Source organism: Alligator sinensis, unplaced genomic scaffold (assembly GCF_000455745.1).
Source record: "Alligator sinensis unplaced genomic scaffold, ASM45574v1 scaffold809_1, whole genome shotgun sequence".
Taxonomy (NCBI): domain Eukaryota; kingdom Metazoa; phylum Chordata; order Crocodylia; family Alligatoridae; genus Alligator; species Alligator sinensis.
Window position 1 is genome coordinate 2,888,155 of NW_005841956.1, and position 10,616 is coordinate 2,898,770.

Consider the following 10,616-nt stretch of genomic DNA (forward strand, 5'->3'; position numbering starts at 1 on the left):
GAGCTGGGGCTAAGCAGGACAGCCATGGCAGGGCTGGGGGAGCGCGTGGGGGTTGGGGGGTGCTAAGGGGGCTTGGAGGAGCAGGGATGGGGCCTGGCAGGAGTCCCCACCATGGTCCCCCTCCCTGCTCCTCCAGCCTCCCCGCCCCCTGCTTACCAGCATGGAGTCCAGGTCCAGCTCCCACTGCAGCAGACCAGAGACTGCCCAAATCACCAAAGCCCTTTGAATCTTTTCTGAATTGATTTGGAGATTAGTCCCCGATTCGATTCGGATTTGGAGGTTCAGGCGCTGAATCGGGCCAGATCTCCTCCAAATCAGCACCCAAAGCTTTGCACAGCCCTACTATTTATGCCCTCATTTTGCCATGGGTCACATTTATTTTCTGAATGCAGCTGGGGAAATATTGGAGTAGGGAAACCTATTTACAAATATGTTACTGGGGAATAGAAAGGAATTCCAAAAATCAGTCAGTCATCTCTGCAAGACAAGGTTCTTTTGAAACAAGATTGCTGTTTTTTTTTAACATCTGGTTAGCACAGGTGTGAGCAAACTGAGGGGAATAAATAAGACAAATATTTGCTGAAAAACTTTGTTATGTCTTCACAGTGACCAGAAAACCCCAATAAAGTGGGTTTTTTTGTTTTGTTTTTTGTTTTTTTGGTTTGTTTTTTTTTTTTTATCAAATGCATCTTCTCAGCATATTTCTGAAGGGAGAGACCTGCCATGTGTGGATGGTTTTTAGACTAGTTCTTAAATTCCTTTTCTGCTGTGACAGCTTGTGTGAATATGGATTCTCATTATGCAAACTTTTAAAAAGAACCCTTTCGTTTTTCAAACAAACTTCTTCACCAGTTTGTTTTGGATCAAATAAATAGGAGTAAAATGTTGTCAGGTTTTATTGGCTGGATTTAACTTTTAAATATTACTTAAAACATTTCTATCATGGGCTATCATGCTGAATAATAGAGCTTCTTGTTTTAGGATGAAATGAATCTGTATGGGGGAATGTTTTTTTCTAGAAAGCAAATTCTTCCAAAATTGGATGGAGAACATTTTTCATCCATATAGCACCAAGCCTATCTGATTTTCTTCCCCCCCCCCCCCGGGCCCTCATTGGCAGCAAATAGATTTCTTGTGGGGTATGAAAACCTGCTTTCATTTTATTTGGATTGATGAGAGCTTACAGGGAAAGAAAGTATATATGGGTTTTGATTAATATCGTGAGTGCTTGTCCTCTCCTTTACGTCCTATTCATTTAACTTGCTAATAAAAAAGTTAGAAACTCCCTTCTACTATACATGATGCTTTACTCTGTATTTTCTTCCCTTTTAGCTTGAGAAATTGCCCGACAGCACCGAAGAGCTAGCAGCAACTGAGGGGGAAACATCAGGAAACAAAGGTGGGCAGGGAACTTGCCTACAATTTTATGTTGCAAACAAATCAGCGTATAGCTTTCTCTGTGCATCACATCTATATTTGTGAGCCCAGTCTGTTCCATAGTTAAGGCTTTTGTGGGGGAGGGGGCTGATGGCTTGTGGGAATTTATAGACTAAACTGAATCTTGGTCAAGTTCTTGGGGGTTTAAGGTAGCACCATTGTCTTGGATTCTAGATTTCATTGTTGCCTTTTCCCATCTGCCCTGGTCACATGCTAATCCACCTTGATGTTATTGGAGAGGAGACCAGCTGCCATTCCTAATGGATGTGGGGCTCAGGTTATAGCTCTGAAGAATACATTGCTCCATCCATGCCTGTAATGCAGCATGGTTAGTGCACTTGACACTTAGAGTACATGCTCCCAGCCTAAGGAACTGCCTTGATCTCTGCCTTGGAACTTAATAGAAAAGGCAGGGGAACTTCAAATACACAATGAGAGAGAAAAAGAAAGCCTTACAAAAGGAGGAATGTTGGGGAGAAGGATGAACCTTGATTAAATGAAAAATGGGAGTAGCTCCATGCAAAGGGTGCAACCTGACAGCAGGTATAAAGTTGAAAGGAGTGCAGCAGGGGCAGATGGTGGGAAGGTGACTAGATTCAGAGTAAGAGAAAACAGAGGAAGAGAAAAATTCCTTTAATTCACTGCCTTGAAGGCCTAGCATGTCTTCAGATTTGAAGATCTGGGGACAGACAGCCACTTACAAGGTTGAAGTAACATAATGTGTTTGAACCAACGAGTTTTAAAATTTAACAGCAACTGTGGAGGATAGTAAGGGAGACCATCTAAATAAAGTAACAATAGCCAGCAGGCAGGCTAGACTCCAATGAATGCATTACGCTCAGTGGTTGCATCTACACGTACTTTACTGCACAGTAGGCTAATATGCTGCAAAGTAAAGCGTCACAGTCTACATATGTGACACTATTAGACTGTGGGAAACTAACGCCACTATAAGATAGCACTGTCAGGGACAGTGTTATCTTATGGTGGAATAATTAACTGTGCCTAAACACACGTGTGGATGCTGACTGGGCATAAATTTCACCTAGTCAGCCCAAGCAGTAGGTAGCCAGACTCCTGCCTGCTGCACAGCCACATGGTTCTGCACTTTGGGCACCCTTGTGCCCCAGCCAGCCCTGATACCAGAGCCCAGAGTTGGCCCCATGTCTCCCCTGCCAGCCCAACCCTGCTCTGCCCCAGCTTCGATTGCTGCTACCCTGGGCACACATGTACATTGCTCCCAGACATGGTGTCTACTCTGGCGCAAACTGTGCCAGAGTTTATTCCTTCATCTTAATCACATGTGCTGATGCACCCAGTGATTATCATCAGGCTGAAGACAGTCTGCCACATCCTACTTACTTCATGCAAGCTTTAATTGCAGTCCTTGGATCCTCTTGGTTGTGGCCCAAAATTTGGTCATGCTGGTTTGTTTGTTTTTCAAGTAAAGAACTTAGGAAGTAATTCCTTTCGTTCCTTTTGGATAAGACCTTACTCTTGCACCTCTTATCAGTCTGACTGGTTTTGGTTTCTTATCTTACTTTTCAACAGACATGCAGGTGATACAGTACAGGGGAAATCCTTTGCTTTCGTTTCTCGAAGAGTTGCCTTCAATTGAAAGTTCAGGGAAGATGGAGGATCCTAAAGATCTCCTCCTGACCCCGTTGGAGGAGAAACCTGTGATCTCTCTTTCCTCAAGTAGTGAAATAGCCTCCTCAGTGGCAGCTCCAGTGAACCAAGCCGAGCCTCCAGATATACTGGGAATGGGTGACCAGCCCTTGCTCTCAGAAGATGCGAATGGGGAGTATAAACTGTTCCCACTCTTACTCCTCAGTCCTGTTGCTAACTTTATAGAAGAGGCCTCAGAGATAGAAACTACTTGAACTTGGAAAAACCTTCCTAAACTCAGCTTCCTGCTATAAAATGTGCAGAAATGATACAAGAATCAGCGACAAGCTTTGTCACCCTCTTCTACTCCCCCCTCCCACCATTCTCCTGGGCCTAGTAGTCTACAAAAACATTGGAAGGACTTTATTCCTGCAATCCAGGAAGAAAGATAAAAGCAAGTTTAAGACAAGAGCTACACAGCACTGAAGGTACCAGAGGGAGATGATCAAACTCCATATAAATACAACTTTTTTTATACAATGATTTCATTGCAAGAGAGGATCTGTTTGTATTCCATTGTAAAGATTAGCAGTTTTTAGCTGGCCAGTAACAGTATGGAGTATTGTAACCTGGCCTGTACTATTTTGAGAGCCTGTTTCATTAGGGGACTTGTCTACTAAGCCGGGAGATGCTTCTTTTATTAAGTCTGTGGGTTGGATGATTTGCATCTGTGTAGGGCACTTTTTCCTACTCCTAGATTTGCTCCTGGGCTTTTTAATATAGACAACACTTTTTTTTCCTATGGAAAATAGTATTTTTTAACATGGTGTATTACTTTAGGGCATGCTGGTGGCTCTTCATTGCTACAGTTATAAGTGTTTTGTTGGTTCTGCACTTTACCTAAAGCTTATTTCTCATGCACATTGCATGAAGAGTTTTCTGGCATAACTTGCATATAAGTGACCTGCATGTATGTTCTCCTTAAGCAAGGATTTTACCAGTCTGGGAGACACTGGGCAAAGTCCAGCAGCTGTCCTTGCTTTGCAAAAAGCACGCTTTTTGCAAGACACGTGTTTTTTATGCCCCTCGCAGCTCACTTGGACAAACCAGAAAAGGCTGCACGATGTTGATCTTTGTAATCATAGAACATCTCCTCAATGCTCCTCTCTTCTACTCGCAGTATCCTCTTGTTCACATGGTGCTCTGAAACATTGGGCCCAATTTTGCCTTAGCCAAAGAACTCCCTGTGGTGAAACTGGCAAATTCTTGGAACCACTTCCTGCTCCATTATTTAAAAAAGAAAAAAAAAGCTTATCCTATAAAATTGCTTCCATCTGAGCACAAAAACAGCATTTCTGTACTACGTGGCAAGTTATTGTCCCTAAACAACTCTGGAAAGTTAGTGTTTATTAGTGCCATAACATGTTAGGACTGGATTTGATGCACAGTCCTGTAGTTAGGCTTGTAATATCCTGCACTTGAAGCTTGTGATGCAGAGTAATGGTGAATTCATTGCAGGAGCTGAGCAAAGACTTACTTCTGTAATATTACAGAATTACCAATTTCACCCACAGGATTGCTATGAAATATTCTTATTTCTTCTTAAACTGTCAAGAACCCAGGTCACCTTAATTGAAACATGGAATGGCTAGCAAGACTAACTTGACTAGTTGCAAAATGAATCTATCTTGAACAATGCAAGTTACATGTTGGGTGTGTGGGAACCTTGTTTATGTTGGTTTTGTTGCTGAGTCTTTGAGTTAACAAGAGCAGTGTTCCTAGTGTGTGTTGTGCATGTGCATACCCTCACTGTTGCTAAGTTAATTATTTCAGTACTTTTGTAACTTGTCCTTTACTTATATTCTTTTTCATGTTTTATATTTTTAATTGCTGTCTCTTTAAATATGCAGTGTCCCAGGCAGGTTTGTTGTTTAAGGGAGAGTGAAATGGTCTACAGCCTTGAACTTTAGAAGCAGGTGGGTGGGCGTAGGAGTATGTGCATGTTGTAGCTTCGTGCTTTTTTTTTTTGCAATACATTAATTTGGTCTGCAGGAGCAATGCAGCATAAACCGGATTCTTCTGGTGCTGTTTCAAACCAATTCCAAATGACGTAGATCAGGAAGTGTCTGGTCTTGTATCATTTCTGATCTAAGCAAGGTTGATTTAAATATCTGCACTTTCTGCTACTGTCTTTATTTTTTATTTTTTCCCCTTTTTTGGTGAGGTGCTGTTTTCTTTCACTTTTTTTCTGGACTCATTAGCTGAACCTAGCCTCTTTCCACATCACTGCAAACAATTTCTTTTGTCTTGTGTAGATTTCTTCCACATCCCCCTTCCCCCCTTTTTAAGAACATGGTTAACAAACTAGAACACCTATTTTAAAAAGGAAATGGAAACTGCTGATGATGTTTTGTTCATGATCATGTTTTGGAAATGTATATGCTTATGCAAGCTTCCTGACAACAGCATATTCTGGATGGGAGGTTGGGTAATGAGGAGGAACACACATTGAAGTAATTAAATTCCAGGATTGTAAAATCAGCACTGCTTGTCTCATCTTTTATTGTGTATGTCATCATGCATCTGTTGCAGGCTTTCTCAAGGGGGTGCATCAAGCCCATCAGTAGCAGCAGAAGGCTCCCTCTACAATATTGCTGAAGTGCCAAGACTTGCGTAGCGTGTGCTACTGAAAGAGCTGTCAGCAACACATAACATAGAAGGAGATGGTGCATTAGATGGTTCTTGTCCTGAATGAGTATGCCAAATAATCAAAACAATGGGGAAAGGATGCTGCATCTTTGTGTAATGGGGACAAGTTTGGAGTGAGTGCAATTGGCAAGTGTTACTCACATAAGGAAGGGGAAAGATTTTATTGGCTTCTGCAGGACATTTAGCCTTTGAATTTTAAGAAGTTATGTTAATAGTTGGAAGGGAAGGGAATGGTACGACCAAAATAACACATTGAAGCTTTATTGCAAAACATACATCTGATAAGTTTTCCTAAGAATTAATCTACAGTGTATTGCGCAGTAATAAGTTTCAAGTGACAGCTCCAAAATGTTGAAAAATTATGGGGACATTTGAATCATCTTCCTATGTTTGTGACCCTCATTTGACTCCAGTTTCATCTTGGGACACAAGCCAGACCAGTTTCATAATGTAAAGCAAAATTAGACTGGTTTCTTTCCCGTAGCACTACCAACTGTCCATGATGGGGGCCCCCTATGCAAAATGACAATGTCATGCCTTTTGGAGATGGAGAGTTAGTTCATGGAAATGAACAAAAACTATGGAACCCATGAAAATGGGGCATGACACCAGAAGTAAAAATGAAAGGATGTTGGAAGGAATACTGGTGAGAAAGCACCTGCTGTACTGAGCACAGATTACCTGCTACTTGGTAAGTCCAGGAAAGAGGTAGTCTGCTCAATGACTGATTGGGACTCATGGGCACAACCCACCAGCAAAATGGTCTGCACTTTTAGGTGAGACAAAATTCACCACCCCTAGAGATCTAAATGTTAATATGTAGGTAGGTAGAAGAGATGCAAACCAGTGGCATGGGAACATCTGGTATTTTTGTTACTGTTGAATTTGAGATCCAATGGGGAAACAACAACAAAATATATGGAGTCTGTCAGATGGGTTTTCTTTGCCCTTAAAACAATGTTCTCTCTATTGTATTAATTTTAACCATCTGGGGCTTCTCTGTTCTTTTTCCCAAGGTGATTGTCCCAAATGGTGACACCCTATAGGAGAAGTGAGGAAGGGAGAGACACTGATTTGTTACATGGGCATTTTTCCTCTCAGCCTATGCAGTAATTCAGCAATACTTATTGCCTAGTAAGGAAGGGTGGTAACATTTACCAAATTCACTTTCACAATGTGTGGACCAGGGTTAAATTGTTAGTGTCAACCCAGTACACACAGATCATCTTCATGGAAGGAGAGACATTTTGAAATTGTGAATGAGTAAAAAAACTTGAGAAAAATTTCGTCAGAGTGGAATTAGGTTTCCTGTTTTAGTGGGGGAGGTGTATTTTGCTTTTTCTGTTTGATACAATCACAATTTTTTTTATTCTACTTTTTGTTTTATGTAAAGTTTGAAAAGGTCTGTTCTGATGGAAAGGAACCATTTGTTTATCCTTTGAAATGGTTTGCTTTTTATTTCACCTTTTAATTAAAAAAAAAAAAAAAAAATTTGCTAAAGTTTTCACTCCTTGCAGAAAGGCTTGGGTTTTGTTTCTGACTGGAAAACACTTTTAGCATTCTCGAGGGACCTTCTTGATGCATCCATTGCAGCGGGTGTTGCCTGCTTGTTCCCTTCTGTAATGTATCTATGATCAGATGATAGAAAATTAGGGTAGGGAGGGACCTCCGGAGGTCATCTAGTCCACCCCCAAATCAAAGCAAGACCACCCCTGCTGCATCATCCCAGCCAAGCCTTTGTCTAGCTGGATCTTAAAAACCTCTTAAGGATGGAGATTCTGCAACCTCTTTGGGTAGGTAGCCTGTTTGAGTGCTTTACTGCCCTCCTAGTGAGCATTTTTTTTCCTAATACCTAATTTAAATTCCCTTGCTGCAACTGGAGACCATTGCTCCTTGTTCTGTCATCTGCTACTACTGAGAACAATTCAGCTCCATCCTCTTTCAAACTCCCCTTCAGGTATTTGAAGGCTGCTATTAAATCCCCTCAGTCTTCTCTTCTCCAGACTAAATAAGCCCAGCTCAAGCAGCCTCTCCTCATAAGTCGTGTTCCCTAGCCCTCTAACAATTTTCATTGCCCTCCCCTGGACTTTCTAATTTGTCCACATCCTTTCTGTAGTGGGGAGCCCAGAACTGAACACAGTACTCCAGATGTGGCCTCACCAGTACCAAAGGGAGAGAAATCACTTCCTTTGATCTGCTGGCAACATTCCTACTAACGCAGCCCAGTGTGCCTTTGGCCTTCTTCAGGAGAGATGCCATGATCAACAAAGTGGGGAGACACTACGATCAACTAGATTGCTTTCCCGGGGTGAGACCTGTCCCTCGCACTCTGGGCATGCTGACCCCTGTGATTTTCCCCAAGGTGGTTTTCCCAGGGTGAGACCTGTCCATGGTACTCTAGGCAGGCTGACTCCTGCAAGTTTCCCTAAATGTGGGAAACCCAACTACACAATTTTGTGGCAATGGGAAACTGCTTGTTTTTATTCCTGGCTTGCTCCCCAGCCTTTTGGCTAAGAGAAAGTGAGACATGGGGACATACGAACACCAGGGTCTCTGGGCCCTGGGCTTGCATGTAGAATACCTGCCACAGATTTGGGGAGCGTCTGAAGCCCCAGACTGATCCCTGTGGGAAGGATACTTGCCTAGTAGTAGAGCCACACAGACTTGAACGATTGACCTCTGCTCAATTGAAATTTGGAACTAGACAATTGGGCTTTGCCCAGTAGAATTCAGAACTAATTTTGCTCTTGAAACTAAATTTTAAAAAGGGGGTACACTGTTGGCTAATATTCAGCTTATTTCCAATGTAACCCCCAGGTTCTTTTCTGCAGAACTGCTTAGCCAGTCAGTCCCCAGCCTGTACTGGAGCATGGGATTGCTTTATCCTAAGAGCAGGACTTTGCACTTATCCTTATTGAACTTCATGATATTTCTTCCCCCAGCTGAAATAGGTGATCACTAGATAAGTTGTTTGATTCTACCTGAATATGCATATTTCCATGTCTTATATGACATTACCTTCTCTATGGCAATTTCAAGAATATTCACAGGTTATTAAAAAAATTAATAACCCTGTAGTGAAATTTGTGCTGGGATGGCAGAAGGTTATGCTTGGATGTCCCTTTGCACTGAAGTTTTCTTCCCACAACTAATGCCCTTATCCATGTAACAAACAGTTATCTCCAACAGCTCCAGCAATGTACTGCAGTAGTAAAGTTTCCATTCTAAGCCTCTCAATAATCCAGAATCTCCCCTGCTCCCCTCCCCACAAGTTCCTGCTTGTGCATGAAGAGCAGAACTGGCTGTGAATCTCCTTAACCAAATGCTATGATGACAAAAAATGCTGTCTGACAAATGGATATTTGGATGGATCTTCTCATCAATTCATGCCTGCTTCCCTCCCACCTCCCCTCCCCACACACAACAATGCCACCCCAAAAGGGTGACTCTGTCTCTAAGGTGCTATAGTGTTTCAAGAAATTGTTTCAGGTGCCTCATGGCACTGTGCTCCTCTCTGGGCTCAGCTTCTTGCATAAATGTTTGCTCTCCTAACGGATTTCAAACATTTCCCTTTGGTTGAAATGCTGCAGGACATCATGGGAGGTGTCATCACTCAGGTTGCCTGGCCTGTAGAAAAGAACGGGACACGAAGCATCCAAATTCAAGCTCCTATGAGGCAATGTGGCAACTCAGACACATATTTTGGTGTCTCACTAGTGGCTGGGATCCTGTAATGATCCTGTGAATGTCTCCTTGGATTTTGGTTCTCTTCTGAAGCCTGGTTGTTACTTATAATAAAGTCCATTTAGTCTCATTGCAAAACTAATATTTAGATATCAAATTTATTTTCATAATAGTATAGAAAGAGCTGTTTGAGTTGTGTGTGGCGATAAGTGTTGTTCAAAGGGCTTTAAGAATATACACCACCTACTGCTCTGGTGTTCTAGATCCACTTGTTGAGCAAGGCTTTGGGAGCAACACTGTTCAATATTCAAACGTGAAAGGGGAGAGATCAGAGACAGGGCAACCTTCAGGCTTCATTCCTCCACATTCTCTCTACAAACACTTCCTAAAAAGTATCTTCTCATACTACTAGGCCTGCTATTGGGCAGCAGTGTATTGTATCTTCTAAAGGTAGATGGAAAATGATAGTTCTATTTAGCAATGACTTAAGGATTCAAAAATGGCTTCTGCTCTTCCTTTGAATAATTTAGCTTTTGTTGCAAAGGGTTTTGCTGTGAAATCTAATTTTGTTCAAACATGTTTTGAAGCAAAAAGCTTAACTTTTTTTTTTAAGCTTTGTGCTCTGGACGACCACCACGCCCATGGTGCATTTGTCCGCTTGCGCATCTAGCTCCTTTGGGAGATGGACCGTGGCTCCCGCTTCTTCAATGCCCTGGAGAGGAGATGGGGGGGCCAAAGAGTACATCACCTGCCTTCTGGTGGGTGATGGCACCCCCCTCACGGATCCAGGTGAGATGCACCAGCCCGTGAGGGCCTTCTATGAAGAGCTCTTATCCCTGGATTCGACTGATGCCGAAGCCTGTCGGACCCTGTGGGAGGGATTCCCGCAGGTCAGTGTGGGTGACCAGGATTGGCTGGAAGCTCCTCTTACTCTGGCCGAGTTTTCGGGCGGCCTCCGCCTGACGCCTGGCAACAAGGCGCTGGGCATTGACGGGCTGACCTCAGAGCTCTACGGGGCTTTCTGGGACATCCCTGGCCCAGACCTTGCTGCAGTCTAGGCTGAATCTGAGGGAAGTGGGGAGCTCCCCCTATTGTGCCAGAGGGCTGTGCTGATCATCCTGCCGAAGAAGGAAGAGCCCCTTGACCTAAGAAATTGGTGTCCTGTGTCCCTTCTCTGC

General features: G+C 42.9%; 1 long non-coding RNA gene across 1 annotated transcript; it reads left to right on the plus strand.

Annotated features, from left to right (window-relative positions):
- The first annotated feature begins 717 nt into the window (after positions 1 to 717).
- LOC102373213 lies at positions 718 to 5,586 on the plus strand. The gene is made up of 2 exons (XR_323441.3): positions 718 to 1,399; positions 2,989 to 5,586. It is a non-coding gene; the product is annotated as an uncharacterized LOC102373213 (long non-coding RNA).
- Positions 5,587 to 10,616: the final 5,030 nt, after the last annotated feature.